We start from the raw sequence: 17,387 nt of genomic DNA, 5'->3' as shown, positions 1-17,387 counted from the left end.
TCCTATTCTAGAACGAAGGTTTTAAAATAACCTATTAGAATCCTAACGGGTCTTTATATTAGCCGTAGCCTAGACCGGTTAGTTTCGAGGGATAGATACGGTTTAATCGCGTGAAAGGCGAAAACCGAGAATGGAATGTGATTCTGACCCAACAAGTTCGAAGACTTGTTTTATACGGGTTTAATATTCACACTCTGAATCTTGGGGTCAAAATGATATGGTTTGACCCGTATCGGCTAATTTATGTAAACTAGTTACATAAGCCGAACCGTGCGCGCAATAGGCGCAACGGGTAACCGTAGGAGTCCTACACTGTTTTCCTAAGTCAATATACTTTAAAGAGGTTGTGTTATCGGCAGGATACCTTCCATAATGCCCGTAATACGAGTTTTAGTTCATTATACGCCCTGTAGGGGTTTTCCGGTCATTTTAAAGACTTTTAAAGGGCTTTCTGAGTTCTACAGGAAACCTGAGTTTCCCGATCAGTTTAATAAGTCTAAAATATCTTATTTATTATTTGAAATCAGTAGCAACTGGAATCAGGTCAAAAGACCTTGTAGAACTCAAGTTTTGGCCGAAAAGGGCATATTCGGTATTTACCGAACCGTAGCCATAACCGTAGGTTATGAGCAGGTTAAAATTAATTAAAAATCCTTAAAAATCCCAAAATATTATTTTACTACAGTGGGCAAAAGTTTTGGTGACGAAATCTTGGTTTAGGTAGGCGTTATGCTAATTCCGCCGTTTATTACAAAAGTTTCTTATAAATGCGCTATTTAGCATAACTCCCATTCTAGACCTCGGATTGGCGTGAAACTTTAGTGACATGCTTAGAATTTAGTAAGCAAGGTTATGGTCCCTTCACGTGTCCGAATACTCGTTTTATTTTAAAAAGGGCGTTACGGTCAACTTTTAAGTAATTAACGGGAATGCGTAAAAGACTCGGACAAACAACGAACCGGTCACAGAGGGTGAAACCATCACGTGACCTGGTCCTAAGAGAGTCCCAAGGCATATCTACATTGTACTAAAACGGGTCAGAACTGAAGTCAAAGCAAAAATCAAACTTTTGCGACATTCGGCTCCGAACCGGGTCAATATAGCAAATGGCCGAATCAAACGAGTTTAGACAAGTTTATATACTTAATATCATGTTCTATAAGTATTCAAACAGGTTTCATATCATCTATATCACAGATTATGCAAGAGTCGCAAAAATGGCTTTCTGTTGACTTTTTAAGTATACGTTTGACTCGACATTTGAACTAGTTAGAGTGGTGATCAGGGGAAACCCTTTTAGAGGTTTATTACTCACATAAATACCAACCCATAACTACTTTTGATTCGAGATATGACTGAGCTATTGAGAACTTATCTCGAAGCCAAACTGTGGTTACGACGGTTTGATTTCTAGCTATTTAACTAAGCAAAACTAAACCACAAATGTTTTAAACAACTTACAGAAGCTTGAGCACGATTTAGGATGATAGAATAAAGCTTGGAAGCTCCAGAGATGATCAAGAGAATGTGTTTTGAGGTGTGGTGAACTAATGCACACAATAGGCCTATTTATAGTGCAAAACTTGGCTTTAAGATCCTTACAACTCAGCCTACAAGTGAGTATGGATGATGGGCAGGTGGCCTAAGGTGCTATGGGTCGAGTAGAGGGTGCCCATACCTCACTTATTGCATGTATGGTCGTTCACTAGCTCAAAAGGCAAGTTAGTCCAAGTTTTTTGCATCTGGGCGTTTCACGCGGCCCGCGTGAAGGATCAGGCTCCCCTTTACGCGGGTCGCCTGGATCCTCATGTCAGAAACGAGTTATAAAAAGGCTCGCGGCCCGCGTAAACTTAATCTAAACCTTTACGCGGCCCGCTTCAAGTCTAATTTTTCAGGTTTTCAAATCTTTTGAAATGATGACCAAATCTTTGTAATTAATAACGAAATCTTCGGTAATTATTAACCTGACCTTTCGGGTTTGAAGGGGTAACTTTGCGATTTAGCCCTCGATTATTTACAACTAAGGGCCTTGTGTTATTTACCCGTATTGTTAAGTCCCCTGTTAGTTTGTTAATTATCTGGAAAGCCTTAACTTTCATTGTTGACGCTTTTAACCCTTATCGTACGAATTTGATCATTACTTTCTCGTTTTAAAACGGAACTTCGCGGAATTTATATAGTACATTCTAGTGAGCGTATTATACTGTTACAAGGCCTCGGGTACGTCAAAGGGTCACTCAGAGGTATAATTAAACATGTTGACACGGTTAACCCCCTGCAGCTTGTAATCTCTCACTTTCTTCCGCGTTTCGCTTCCGTACGATCCATGATTTATTCGTTTGAAGGTACGAGCATCGTTTAGGGTTACTATACAGTATACTTACCCTTGTTTGACATTTATAACCCTCGAATTTACATACTTTCAAGGTTTGTCAACATTAGTCCTTTATTAAATATTAAATGTCACGTGTAAACTCAAGACACGTGTCGATACATTATTGGACACAAAATTTCGAGGTGTTACATCCTCACCCCCTTAAAATAAATCTCGAACCGAGATTTACTCAAACAAATAGGGATATTTCTCTTTCATCGTGGATTCAACTTCCCACATGAATTCGGGACCTCTCCGGGCATCCCATTTAACCTTTACTATCGGTACATGCTTTCTTCGAAGCTTTTTCACCTGTCGGTCTTCAATCGACAAGGGCTTCTCCACAAACTTCAAGCTCTCATCTATATGCACGTCTGTGTGTGGGATCATCAATGATTCATCAGCGAAGCACTTCTTTAGATTGCAGATGTGGAATACATTGTGAATTCCATTGAGCTCTTCTGGTAAGTTTAATTTATAGGCAACTGACCCGACCCGTTCGATAACCTCGAAAGGTCCTATGTATCTCGGGCTCAGTTTGCCCTTCTTACCGAAGCGCATCACCCCCTTCCAGGGTGACACTTTTAGTAATACCTTTTCACCTACCTCGAAGTGAAAGTCCTTACGCTTTGGATCAGCGTAACTTTTCTGCCTATCACGGGCAGCTTTGAGACGTTCCCGAATCTGGACAATCTTGTCCGTTGTTTCGAAAACTATCTCTGGTCCTGATAATTGGACCTCTCCTACTTCCGCCCAACAAACAGGCGATCTACACTTCCTACCGTATAATGCCTCGAAAAGCTCAGCCTATATGCTGGTATGGTAGCTATTGTTGTAGGAGAATTCGATTAGGGGTAGGTTCTTATCCCAACTACCACCTAGATCGATAGCACATGCACGCAGCATGTCCTTTAACGTTTGAATAGTACGCTCACTCTGACCGTCTGTCTGAGGATGGTAAGCCGTACTAAAATTCAAACGTGTGCCCAAAGATTGCTGGAAGCTTTTCCAGAAATGCGACGTGTACCTAGTATCTCGATCAGAGATAATAGACACGGGTATGCCATGTAAGGCCACAATCTTATCAACATATAACTGGGCTAATGTGTCGGAGCTATAAGTCTCCTTTATGGGTAAGAAATGAGCTGACTTAGTCAGTCTATCGACTATAACCCATATTGTGTCGTTTCCTTTGCTCGTTTTTGGTAACTTGGTGATAAAATCCATAGTTACACACTCCCATTTCCATTCAGGAAGTTCAGGCTGTTGTAGCAAGCCAGATGGCTTTTGATGCTCAGCCTTGACTTGCGCACAAGTCAAGCATTTGGCTACATAAGCGGCTACAGACTTTTTCAAGCCTATCCACCAATAATTTGCCTTTAAATCCTGATACATTTTGTCTGCTCCAGGATGGACAGAATATTTGGAACTATGGGCTTCCTGGAGGATAACATCTCGTAGTCCTCCATAAACAGGAACCCATATTCGCCCATTCAATCTCAAAAGTCCATCCTTGCTAAGAGTTAACTGCTCCTCAGTTACTCCTAACTTTTCCTTAGGATAATTAGCTTCCAACACAGCCTCTCGCTGTGCAGCTAATATCCTTTCAATCAAGGTATTCTTTACTTCCATCCTCCTAGCATTGATTCGGATGGGTTTCATCCTTTCTTTCTGGCTCAGGGCATCAGCGACTACATTCGCCTTGCCGGGATGGTATCTGATTTCACAATCATAATCGTTTAAGGTTTCCATCCAACGGCGTTGCCTCATGTTTAACTCCTTCTGATTAAACAGATGTTGAAGGCTCTTGTGATCTGAATAGATCACAAACTTGATTCCATACAGATAATGCCTCCACAGTTTTAGTGCGAACACAACGGCACCCAACTCCAAGTCATGAGTGGTGTAATTCTTTTCGTGCACCTTCAACTGTCTCGAAGCATAGGCGATCACCTTGCCTTTCTGCATGAGCACACACCCCATGCCGGTGTGTGACGCGTCGCAGTAAAATACGAACTCTTCTGTACCTTCCGGTAGCGTCAACACAGGAGCGTTGCTCAGCCTTTGCTTTAAGATATCAAAGGATTCTTGCTGCTTAGGGCCCCAAAACAAATTTTTCCTTCTTCTTGGTCAGGGAGGTTAAGGGCGCAGCAATCCTCGAAAAATTTTCAATAAATCTCCTGTAGTATCCTGCCAATCCCAGAAAACTACGAATTTCGGTAGGCGTCTTTGGCTCCTGCCAATTCATGACCGCCTCTACCTTAGCGGGATCCACCTGGATACCACGCTCGCTCACGACATGTCCAAGAAATTGGACTTCTCGTAGCCAGAATTCGCATTTAGAGAATTTGGCATAGAGTTTCTCGCGATGCAGCAATTTGAGAATACATCGTAGGTGTTTCTCATGGTCAGCTTTATTCTTTGAATAGATAAGAATGTCGTCGATGAAAACGATGACAAATTTGTCTAAGTACGGCTTGCAGACACGATTCATGAGGTCCATGAACGCAGCCGGTGCATTTGTGAGCCCAAAAGGCATCACTAGGAACTCGTAGTGACCGTAGCGAGTCCTGAATGCTGTTTTGTGTACGTCTTCATCTCGGACTTTCAGCTGATGGTAGCCCGACCTGAAGTCGATCTTTGAGAAATAACTAGCCCCTTGTAATTGATCAAACAAGTCGTCGATCCTTGGCAATGGGTATCTATTCTTTATCGTGACCTTATTAAGTTCACGATAGTCGATGCATAGACGCATCGATCCGTCCTTTTTCTTAACAAATAGGACATGTGCTCCCTAGGGAGACGAACTAGGCTTGATGAAACCTTTTGCTAACAGTTCATCCAGCTGGGTCCTCAATTCCTTCATTTCAGTCGGTGCTAGCCTGTAGGGTGCTCTAGCAATAGGAGCTGCTCCAGGGATGATATCTATTCTGAATTCCACTTGCCTATCTGGTGGCAACCCAGGTAGATCTTCGGGGAAAACTTCTGGATACTCCGAAATAACAGGAATGTCCTCTATCTTTGGTTTGGGCTCTTCTATTATCACCTGTGCCATGTAGATGACACAGCCTCTTTTTAAGCATCTTGACGCCTTGAGCATAGATACGTTCTCGGGTAATCCATACTGCGTATCTCCTCGAATGGTGAGCGATTCGCCAGTCGGGGTCTTTAGCACAATTTGTTTTCTATTGCATACGATCTAGGCCTGGTTGTGGGACAACCAGTCCATACCCAGAACGATGTCAAAACCAGCCAGATTAAAGGGAAGTAGAGATAGAGGAAAAGAATGGTTCTTAATGGATATAATACATCCATCTAATATAGTGGAGACGGTTTCTACTGTGCCGTCTGCTAGCTCTACCTCGTATTTCACATTTAGGGTTTTGATAGGCATATTTAGCAATTTGCAAAATTTTTGGTCTACGAAGGATTTATCAGCGCCTGAATCGAAAAGTACTCTTGCAAAGACATTACTCACGAGAAAAGTACCTGTGATTACGTTGTCGTCTTGCAAAGCTTCCTTCACATCCATTTTGAAGACTCTAGCGTTATTTTTTTTCGTTTCTTCCGTCTTCTTGGCGAACTTGGGGCAGTTGCTTTTGATGTGCCCCTTCTCACTACAGTTGTAGCAGGTCGCATCTTTAATCTTCTTACAGTCCACAGTCTTGTGGTCTTTGGACTTGCACAGTCCACAAGTATACGACTTTGACTGGGACTGTGAGTTTGACCCAAGCCTACATTTCCCAAAGTGGAATTTCTGGCAGTTTTTGCACTTCGGCTTCTCTCACGATTGTTGCCCATCTTTCTTCGATTCGGTCCCTCTCTTGCCATCACCGTTCCCACGGTGTTTCTTTCCCGACCTTCGTGAGGTATCGTCCTCACGCTTCCTCTTCTCGGCCTCCTTGTTCCCCAGCGATCTCAGTCGGACCGCGTCCATCGTGAGGGACAAAGAGAGGTCAGTTACAGACCTGAAGGTCGTTGGTCGAGAGGCCTTTACACTTGCCTTTATCGCGGGTTCTAACCCCCCGATAAAACGAGCGATTCTCCTTGGTTCCGGGGTTACTAGATATGGAACCAAGCGAGACATCGTGTTGAAGCTCGTCAAGTAGGCCTGGCAGTCCAGGTTTGTCATCACCAATGACACAAAATCGGACTCTACCTTCTCCACCTCATGCTGGGGGCAGTAATTTTCTTTGATGAGAGAAACGAATTCCTCCCACGTCATGCTGTAAAGCACAGCTTTTCCCGAGGCCTGAACCAGCGCCCTCCACCAAGCTAGGGCCTCGCCCTTAAACGACTGCGACACAAACTTTACTACGTCCCTTTCCGCGCAGCCACTGATGTCCACCACAGTGTCCATCTCATCCAGCCATGTCATACATTCGACGACACCTTTCTCCCCCGTGAAGTCTCGGGGTTTACAAGACACAAAGTACTTGTATGTGCAGCCCCTGGCACGGGAAGCATCAGTATACTCCCGTTCACGACGAACACTATTTTCATTTGACGAGTGATTGTCGTCGTCCTTCTTGGGCTTGGACGAGTGGTTATCGTCGTCCTTCTTGGGCTTGGATAGTGGTTTGCTGTGGAATTTTGAGTGTGTCTTTGGCTTAGAAGGTGGTTTGGAAACAGTTCTGCTTCGAGATTCGGTATATTGTCGATCTAGAGCTGCTTGAACAGCGTTGTCGACAAGAGCCTTTAGTTGAGCGCCCGTTAGATGTACTTGGGCATTATCATAATCATCTTCATTTGTATGACTATCTTCTCCATTGGGATTCGCCATAGTAGCTTGTATCTGCTGCAGAAGATAATGAAAATTTTATTTAGGAGTTTTATTATTGAATTGTCTTTTATGGCAATTCATTAACCATGGTAACGAAGACCATATCCGGTTAATTTGTTACTCACTTTTCATTTAGGATTTGAACATACTTATCCTAATTACAATATATTGTTAGTGGCATAAAAGCCTAGTCACGAGGACGTTATTATAATATTAGCCGAGATTTCAGAGAATCCATGTATGAAGGTTTGAACCGTAGTTCTTTTACCCCCTTCTGACAGGGAGTCATAGACCACCATTGTCTTTTGTCTTATTATGACAACAATTATGGCCCGTAGGCACTACATCACTAATGGATGTTTGATAAGGTTGGCCCGTAGGCACTACATCGCTAATGGATGTTTAATAAGTAATCATCTTTATTGATGATTTAACCCATGATTTATTATATCATTGATTTGGGCTTTGGAATCCTTTAAAGGATTCTTGTATAAGAATGACGTGTGTGATTTTAACGAATCACATCTGCCATGAACGTTAACATGTTCACAGAGGTTAACAAGGAATCTTAATCTTTTAATTAGGTCTTACCATCTTGGCCGGATCTTATACAGACACCTGGCTAGGTTTCACTCTTAAGATTCTTTATTTAGGCAGATCAAATTAAAAGGAATCATTTTGATTTATTTCATATATAGTAATAACAAAATGAAATTCATAACATAACATTCCAAAACTTTAAATATGATTACACACTGCCCTAAACGGGACTTTTAACAAGTACATACCTACATAGAGGTTAATAAAAAGACAAGTCCACGCAGGGACTAATACTAGATAGGTGTCTGCGCAGGGACTAAAAGATAAGTCCACGTAGGGACTGAAATACGATAAATGTCCACGCAGGGACTAAATTGCAAGTACAACAATCCATAAGGAGACTAAGGGTCTCGTTTCTTCTTCTTGCCCTTCAGTAGGTTTGCCAATCCCTTGAGGAATCCTCGGTGGCTCTTACGTTCTTCCTCGAAGTCTCTTTCCACACGGCTCAAACGGTGGAGTATTTCTTCTTGTTCAGGTGGGGAAAAACGTGGTTGTGGCGCCGGTTGCGGAACTGGAGGTCTAGGAGGTGCTGGATACCCATGAGCTGAGTAGTCCGGTATTCCCATGTTTCCATATGCTCCGTCTGGATATCGGGCATTATACCTAGCCCCTACCACATATGGGTCTTGCTCATAGTTGTAATTGTAATGAGCGTGCGACGATGGCTCGAACGGGTTGTATGCCGATGGACCCATGTACGCAGGTATTGGGTGGTCATACCCAAACGGTGGCGAAGACGGTGCAACTGGTGCGGAGTTCGCCTCCTGTACTGGACTTACAGGTCCTTCTTCTGGTAGTGGCGGGTAGTGGCTACTACTAGAGTGTCGAGGGGTGCTGAAGTGGAAATCCCCTCCTCCTCGTGTGGACATACGGGCATTTGTCCTCCTACGCCTTGGCGGATCAGACATTACTGGCTGTACCGGTGGCGGAGGTGGTGGCGTTACTGCCACGAAACGTGGATCCTCGGAGGGATCTCGCGGATGTTGCGGCTGTTGTGATGTCTGATGAGATGGTGTGTGGTACCACTCGTGTTGATTAAACAACGCCATGAAGCTATCTGGTCCCTGATAGGGCGTGCCATGAAAGGATAACCCATCAGAGATTTCTATTGAATGCGTGGGCGTACCACGAGCAGGTTCTGTCGGATCCGTGTCCTCGTCCATATGGTCTTCGGAGAAGTGATCCTGTGGTCCTAATGGGACAAAGCCAGCAGGCTCCTGAATGTAGTCAGCTGGGTTAAACTGACCTCTGAAGTATGGAGTAGGATCGTCAAAATTGCGGTGCGATACCAAACGTTGTAGAGGCATGTAGGATGGTTGAGGATTGTTGGGATCATTCTCGGAATCTGGCCCGAACGAGTGCCAGTACGATGGGGTCGAGCTGTGCGAGGTAGAATGCCTCGCAGGTTCGAACAGGTTTCTCCGTCTTTGCGGTTCTTCACTCCTTGTGGTCAAAGGAGCTCGCGTATTTGAAGGTCCAGTTTCGTGATCGTTGTGAGTAACGATCTCTCCTCTGCCTCTTCTTCCTCTTCCTCTTCCTCGGAAAATTACAGGTGCCATATTTCCTGCTTTTAAAACTATTAAATTCACAATAACAGTAAAAGACATCTGGAATAAAGAATTCGAATTTGTCCTATGTTCTTGTCTAGACTCAAGTATGTGCAATTGTGTCACTGAGATTAAACACGTTAGGATAGTGTTTAATTCACTCAATGTTGGCTCTGATACCAACCTGTCACACCCCGATTTCCACGTGTATCACCAGTGGGCCCGGTGGGGGATTACCGTGACGTAGTTGGCAACAATATAGTCAAACCACACAATTATATGAATGCACAGCGGAAGCATAAAGATAAATATAATTCAACCTTTGATTTGTAATATCGAATGTATCATAAATAGTCGAATGGTATCCACGGGGGATCAAAATAATAATAAAAATATTATTCAACAGACAAGGCATCAAAGCTTGCGAGACTTCTTAAGATGCTAAGGAGCTATTGCCAGCCGATTACGTGTAGTACCTGCACTTAATCTTTTTGGGAAAATACGTCAGTTTACACTGGTAAATACATTCAACCGACACTTTTGTAAAATGTTTATTAAAATTGATTTGAATGCACGAGGCACAAACCCTTTTATAACTTGGGAGAATTATTTAAAATTATAATCTTGTGAACGAATTACATGTTCCTTCTTTGCGTTCAGTAGCCCGGATCTAGTCCGGGTTAAAGATCAATAGACACACCACATTGCATAAAACCGAGGTGGGTAAACCAACGGCTACGTCTTTTAATAATATAGACATAATACCGGGTGTACGCCTACACCCGACTGTCAAGGTCGTGGCCATTTCTTCGAATGATGCCAAGGATATCCGGGACATGGTCATTAACCCCCCAAAGGCTTTTAAGTAACAAGACTGTTTAAATGAGCCGATCAAATTATTCAATTAACCACCTAAACGATGGAAGATTTGATGCTCAATCAAGCGGTATTTAATATACCGTAACCCAAGCCCGTAATACGGAAAATAAGTTAAAAGTATTTACCTTTGCAAGTATTGTCCTTAATCGGTTAAATCACAGATATCTTTTACTGGGGCTCCTATTCTGGAACGAAGGTTTTAAAATAACCTATTAGAATCCTAACGGGTCTTTATATTAGCCGTAGCCTAGACCGGTTAGTTTCGAGGGATAGATACGGTTTAATTGCGTGAAAGGCGAAAACCGAAAATGGAATGTGATTCTGACCCAACAAGTTCGGAGACTTGTTTTATACGGGTTTAATATTCACACTCTGAATCTTGGGGTCAAAATGATATGGTTTGACCCGTATCGGCTAATTTATGTAAACTAGTTACATAAGCCGAACCGTGCGCGCAATAGGCGCAACGGGTAACCGTAGGAGTCCTACACTGTTTTCCTAAGTCAATATACTTTAAAGAGGTTGTGTTATCGGTAGGATACCTTCCATAATGCCCGTAATACGAGTTTTAGTTCATTATACGCCCCGTAGGGGTTTTCCGGTCATTTTAAAGACTTTTAAAGGGCTTTCTGAGTTCTACAGGAAACCTGAGTTTCCCGATCAGTTTAATAAGTCTAAAATATCTTATTTATTATTTGAAATCAGTAGCAACTGGAATCGGGTTAAAAGACCTTGTAGAACTCAAGTTTTGGCCGAAAAGGGCATATTCGGTATTTACCGAACCGTAGCCATAACCGTAGGTTATGAGCAGGTTAAAATTAATTAAAAATCCTTAAATTCGCAAGCTGATCCTAAGTAATCGTTGTTGTTCATTGGATTCCGGAGGAACTACTTCGTTAGGATTGAGGAATTGCTGTGATTCTTCCTGAATAGCCTGGATTCTCCCGTCGAGAGTCACTTTCCCAAAATATTATTTTACTACAGTGGGCAAAAGTTTTGGTGACGAAATCTTGGTTTAGGTAGGCGTTATGCTAATTGCGCCGTTTATTACAAAAGTTTCTTATAAATGCGCTATTTAGCATAACTCCCATTCTAGACCTCGGATTGGCGTGAAACTTTAGGGACATGCTTAGAATTTAGTAAGCAAGGTTATGGTCCCTTCACGTGTCCGAAATACTCGTTTTATTTTAAAAAGGGCGTTACGGTCAACTTTTAAGTAATTAACGGGAATGCGTAAAAGACTCGGACAAACAACGAACCGGTCACAGAGGGTGAAACCATCACGTGACCTGGTCCTAAGAGAGTCCTAAGGCATATCTACATTGTACTAAAACGGGTCAGAACTGAAGTCAAAGCAAAAGTCAAACTTTTGCGACATTCGGCTCCGAACCGGGTCAATATAGCAAATGGTCGAATCAAACGAGTTTAGACAAGTTTATATACTTAATATCATGTTCTATAAGTATTCAAACAGGTTTCATATCATCTATATTACAGATTATGCAAGAATCGCAAAAATGGCTTTCTGTTGACTTTTTAAGTATACGTTTGACTCGACATTTGAACTAGTTAGAGTGGTGATCAGGGGAAACCCTTTTAGAGGTTTATTACTCACATAAATACCAACCCATAACTACTTTTGATTCGAGATATGACTGAGCTATTGAGAACTTATCTCGAAGCCAAACCGTGGTTACGACGGTTTGATTTCTAGCTATTTAACTAAGCAAAACTAAACCACAAATGTTTTAAACAACTTACAGAAGCTTGAGCACGATTTAGGATGATAGAATAAAGCTTGGAAGCTCCAGAGATGATCAAGAGAATGTGTTTTGAGGTGTGGTGAACTAATGCACACAATAGGCCTATTTATAGTGCAAAACTTGGCTTTAAGATCCTTATAACTCAGCCTACAAGTGAGTATGGATGATGGGCAGGTGGCCTAAGGTGCTATGGGTCGAGTAGAGGGTGCCCATGCCTCACTTATTGCATGTATGGTCGTTCACTAGCTCAAAAGGCATGTTAGTCCAAGTTTTCTGCATCTGGGCGTTTCACGCGGCCCGCGTGAAGGATCAGGCTCCCCTTTACGCGGGTTGCCTGGATCCTCATGTCAGAAACGAGTTATAAAAAGGCTCGCGGCCCGCGTAAACTTAATCTAAACCTTTACGCGGCCCGCTTCAAGTCTAATTTTTCAGGTTTTCAAATCTTTTGAAATGATGACCAAATCTTTGTAATTAATAACGAAATCTTCGGTAATTATTAACCTGACCTTTCGGGTTTGAAGGGGTAACTTTGCGATTTGGCCCTCGATTATTTACAACTAAGGGCCTTGTGTTATTTACCCGTATTGTTAAGTCCCCTGTTAGTTTGTTAATTATCTGGAAAGCCTTAACTTTCATTGTTGACGCTTTTAACCCTTCTCGTACGAATTTGATCATTACTTTCTCGTTTTAAAACGGAACTTCGCGGAATTTATATAGTACATTCTAGTGAGCGTATTATACTGTTACAAGGCCTAGGGTACGTCAAAGGGTCACTCAGAGGTATAATTAAACATGTTGACACGGTTAACCCCCTGCAGCTTGTAATCTCTCACTTTCTTCCGTGTTTCGCTTCCGTACGATCCATGATTTATTCGTTTGAAGGTATGAGCATCGTTTAGGGTTACTATACAGTATACTTACCCTTGTTTGACATTTACAACCCTCGAATTTACATACTTTCAAGGTTTGTCAACATTAGTCCTTTATTAAATATTAAATGCCACGTGTAAACTCAAGACACGTGTCGATACATTATTGGACACAAAATTTCGAGGTGTTACACAATTTCAAATTTCATCTTCATCTCCTCAAATCCAGTTCTTACAGATCCATCTTTTCAAATATCCTCATTAAGGGGGTGTTTGGGATTCCTTCTCAAAAACAACTTATTAACTTATATAAGTCATAAGTTAGAATTTCTAACTTCTCAAAAACAACTTTTTCACACACAAAAACAATTTAAATAAGTTAAACCAAACACTATAAAAACAACTTATTAACTTTATAAGTCAATAAGTTATAAGTTGCTCCAAAATAAGCTAACCCAAACACCCACTAAATATGGAGAAAGTGATGAACATATTAAAAACCAAAACCTAATCCACAACAGTTGTTACGCAACTGGCAACGCCGTCTCCGCCAAGAGTGTCGCAGCATCGATCGCAAGATTCGCGGTATCCCAATTTGTTTGATTGTTTACTGTAATGTTGAAATTTGTGATCTGAAAACTGAAATTCGTGAGTTTATTATATGGGTATTTATTAGAAATATAGAAAGAAGATAAAGATATTTAAAAAGTGATCCGAGAGGCTGCCAAGATAAATGATATGGGCTCTGCTAAGGTATAGTTTTAGGGTTTGATTGATTGTATAACATTGCCATTAAATTCCGATGAATTCATTGTTCCGGCGAAGTATACGGCGAGGATTAGTTTGGGGGCGTTTTTTTCCGATGACGTTTGGGTGATTTTCGGTGACCTAGTTTAGTTGTGGACGATTGTGGTGGTCTGACAGAATTAGGGGGTAGGTGATGTAGGGTTGCGGTGGAGGTGGTGGGTGGGTGAAGTTGAAAGGGTGCTTGTGGTGGGTGAAGGGTAGTTGTTGTGGTGGGTTGATGGCATTTTCATCTAAGTATCTGACAGCAAAAATAACTCAAATTAGATGTTTGGATGAAAATGACAAAAAATCTCAAAAGTGAAGGACAATAAGGTTAAAAAAATTGTTTTAGATGAAACTGACAAACATGCCCAAACCTCATGGACGATTGTGGCAATTTACTCTAATAATAATAATAATAATAATTTAAAATACTTTGTTTTATTTTGTAAATAATATTAAATATGTAAATAGACCAAATATAACAACCCTAAACCGACACCCTCGAAATATTTTCGATACCCTAAAATATTTTAAAATATCCCAATATGTCTTAAAATACACCTCATACGTGAAAACAGACCAAGAATACCTTTTATATTATTAAAATTAATTAAAAATGAAATTTTTGGGGCTCTCGCGGGGCGCGTAAGCCGCCCCATGAGCCTACGCGGGCCGCGAGCGATCGAAAACGCGGCAACACCCGGTGATGACACGTGTCATCATCGTGGCGAAGCTAGCCGATGACCCGGACGAGCTAAACCCTACCCGACCTACTACGCGGGCCGCGTAGCCCGAGGTCTAAATCTTACGCGGGCCGCGTAAGACCCAAAATCAGGCCCTATATAAGAGGGCATCGGGCCTTCAGTAGAAATTCGCTGACAAACGTTTTCTTTCTCTAAATTCTGAAGAATTATTATAGTCTCCGGGTATAATAACCCCCCCTAAATAACGAGGTTCTGCTCCGTTGTAGGTATCATAACCCGTGGATACGTATTAGATATTCTGCCCGATTGATCTAGGGTTCCGTAACGGCTGTCGTGGTTCTGCTCGACGTAGTCGTTGGAATGCCGTCTCGGGGAGGGTATTACTAATGTTAAAATGGGTTATTATACTAACACGTGTGCATTTGTGTAATTTATAGATTGTTACCAGGAAACCCTAAAGGATAATCTAAGACAGCAATGTGAGTAATCTCCTTTTTGCAAATTGTTTTTACAAAACCTCACACGATTAATTATATATTAAACAGTTATTAAGTATTTGTAAGGACACAATTATCGTCAGTATGTTGGGGTTTTGTATACAAAATTTGTTACTGCCTTGCGAGGGGTAACATTTCCACAAGTCGGGTTTGACAGTACCGTGGGTGGTAATTGGTATGACTTGGAAACAAATGTAATTGCGAGATCGCCCTCAATACTGTACAATGGTTTTTATTAAAACTTGATTAAACTGGGATTCACTCACCAGTATTTCCCACTGACAAAATATTTTTAAACGCGTTTCAGGTAACAAAATGTGAAAGCCAATTAGAAGCCAACTGGACAGCACTGAAGGCTTGGAAAAGTGGCAATAAAGTTACCTAAAAATAAATAGATGTTTTTATTAAATAAAATAGGGTGTATCCCTATGACAACGTGTGTACTTAAAACTTGGGTTTTATCCCATGTGTTTAACATTATGAAAGTGTGGTATTTTTCTCTGATAAAATATTTTCTAACTATGATCCTGATGTAAATTCCGCTGCCAAATTAGATAAAAACAAGATACCACCGAAACTGGCCGCGGCCGCCCGTTCCCGTACTTGTATAGGGAGACGGGGGTTGTGACAGAAGGTGGTATCAGAGCTAAGCCACTGATTCAGCCACAGAAGTATTCTGCTGACACCCAAAATTTATCCAAAAGTGTTAGGAAATAAATTACGGGAATACATGCATAATTGTATTTTCTTGTTATGTGTTATTTGACTATTTGTTAGTTTACAGTATGAGTGACCAAGGACCATCTGGCGCGTACCGTCAATTGTCTGGTTCGCCTAGAAGCGAAGGTGCCTCTTCTCAGCCTGCCCTCTCGGAGTACTCTGTTGATATGGAAGAAGGAATATTCTTATTTAAGGCTCAATCTGAAGAGCCATTTCCTCATAAAAAGAGGGGATGGTTCAGTCGGGGAGCACACGAGCGTAGGAAACGCATGAAAAAGTTACAAGAACAGAGAGCACTAGCCGCAGCCAAAAGAGAAACCGATGCCTATGCCCAGGATATACTTAATAGGGGTATAGCCAACATCCACATATTAGCAACCATTGCAAATGTTAGCACCCCAACCACAACCACCAATTCCTAACCAACCGATGGAGATAAGAAAACCCTGAAAACCAAGTAGAAATGCATGATTTTAATCCGGAAGAAATACCTAGGGTACCCGCACCAAACCCCTTAGACCCAAATTACGACCCATGGTGGGACGACAATAGGGACTATGTGCAACGTTACTCGATACACGAAGACATGCCCATGCAGAACCTAGGAGCCTACCCAGGGTTAGACCCTCTAGATCCTTATTACGATAATGATATATTCATTAGGGAGATTCTAGAAAATCCTTACCCATACCAGGCCCCTACACCTCCATACCAGGAACCCGCACCCCAGATTCTGAACCTAGTCCTAGAACCTACACCCCTAATGAGTGCAGAAAACATACAAGAACTTAGGACATTTGGTGAGGAAATTTTAGAGAATAGTGAAAGGATGAGACAGGTAGGAGAGCGACTCGTCTGGAAGTACGACGAGCGCATTATGGATTTCTGGATGAATCCATATCCGTAGAAGTGATGGTGGAGAAGGTTATAATAATAATAATAATAATAATAATAATAATAATAATAATAATAATAATAATAATATAGTATAATAATAAAATATGTGTGTATGTGTATAAAAAAAAACTACGGATGCCTACTACTAGTAGTGTAACTTCAAATTTCAGTCGGTATTGTAATTTTAATTTCAGTACTGGTATGTAATAGATGCATATTATATGAATAGAGTAAAGTCGCAATGATCGAGTTTTTGACCAAAGTGCGTGACATGTGATTGGCTATATTAAAATATTATTTTGTGATATTAATGCGTGGTAAATGTTTAAAATTCAGATGGACAACGAAGTGAACCAAGAAAACCAAAGTGATAACCACCCGAATAACGATAATCTGAATAATGAGAATCCAAACAACAATAACAATGGAAACCAAGTGGATAATAGTGCCATCCAACTAGGGATGGCAATCAAACCCGAATCCGCTGGGTAAACCCGAAACCCGACACATTTGGTACGGGTTTGGGGTTGGTTAATCGTGTTTGGGATGGGTTTGGGAATAGTTTTTATTTTTTTCACGGGTTTGGGATGGGTTAGGGATTTAGTGATATACCCGTTTACTGACCCAATTACCCGATAAAGTGTACCCGTTTACCCGATTGTATACCCGATATAATTTCTTTTATATTATTAAATATGTATATGTATGATACGTCCATTTTGTACACATATAGGTATTCTATTCCGTATACATTGTAGTTATTTGATATATTTTTATAATGATAATACAAAATGTAACCGGTTAGTAGTTACCCGTTAGATACCCAATGGGTTTTGAGATAAGTATAGCCAATGAGTAATCCTTTTAAATTAACGGGTTTACCCGAAACCCGCGGGTATACCCGATACCCGATGGGTATTTACCCGCTAGAAACCCGACGGGTATTGGGACGGGTTTGGGACAAG

This window comes from Helianthus annuus, chromosome 16 (assembly GCF_002127325.2).
Source record: "Helianthus annuus cultivar XRQ/B chromosome 16, HanXRQr2.0-SUNRISE, whole genome shotgun sequence".
Lineage (NCBI taxonomy): Eukaryota > Viridiplantae > Streptophyta > Magnoliopsida > Asterales > Asteraceae > Helianthus > Helianthus annuus.
Note: the sequence above shows the minus strand (reverse complement) of the source record.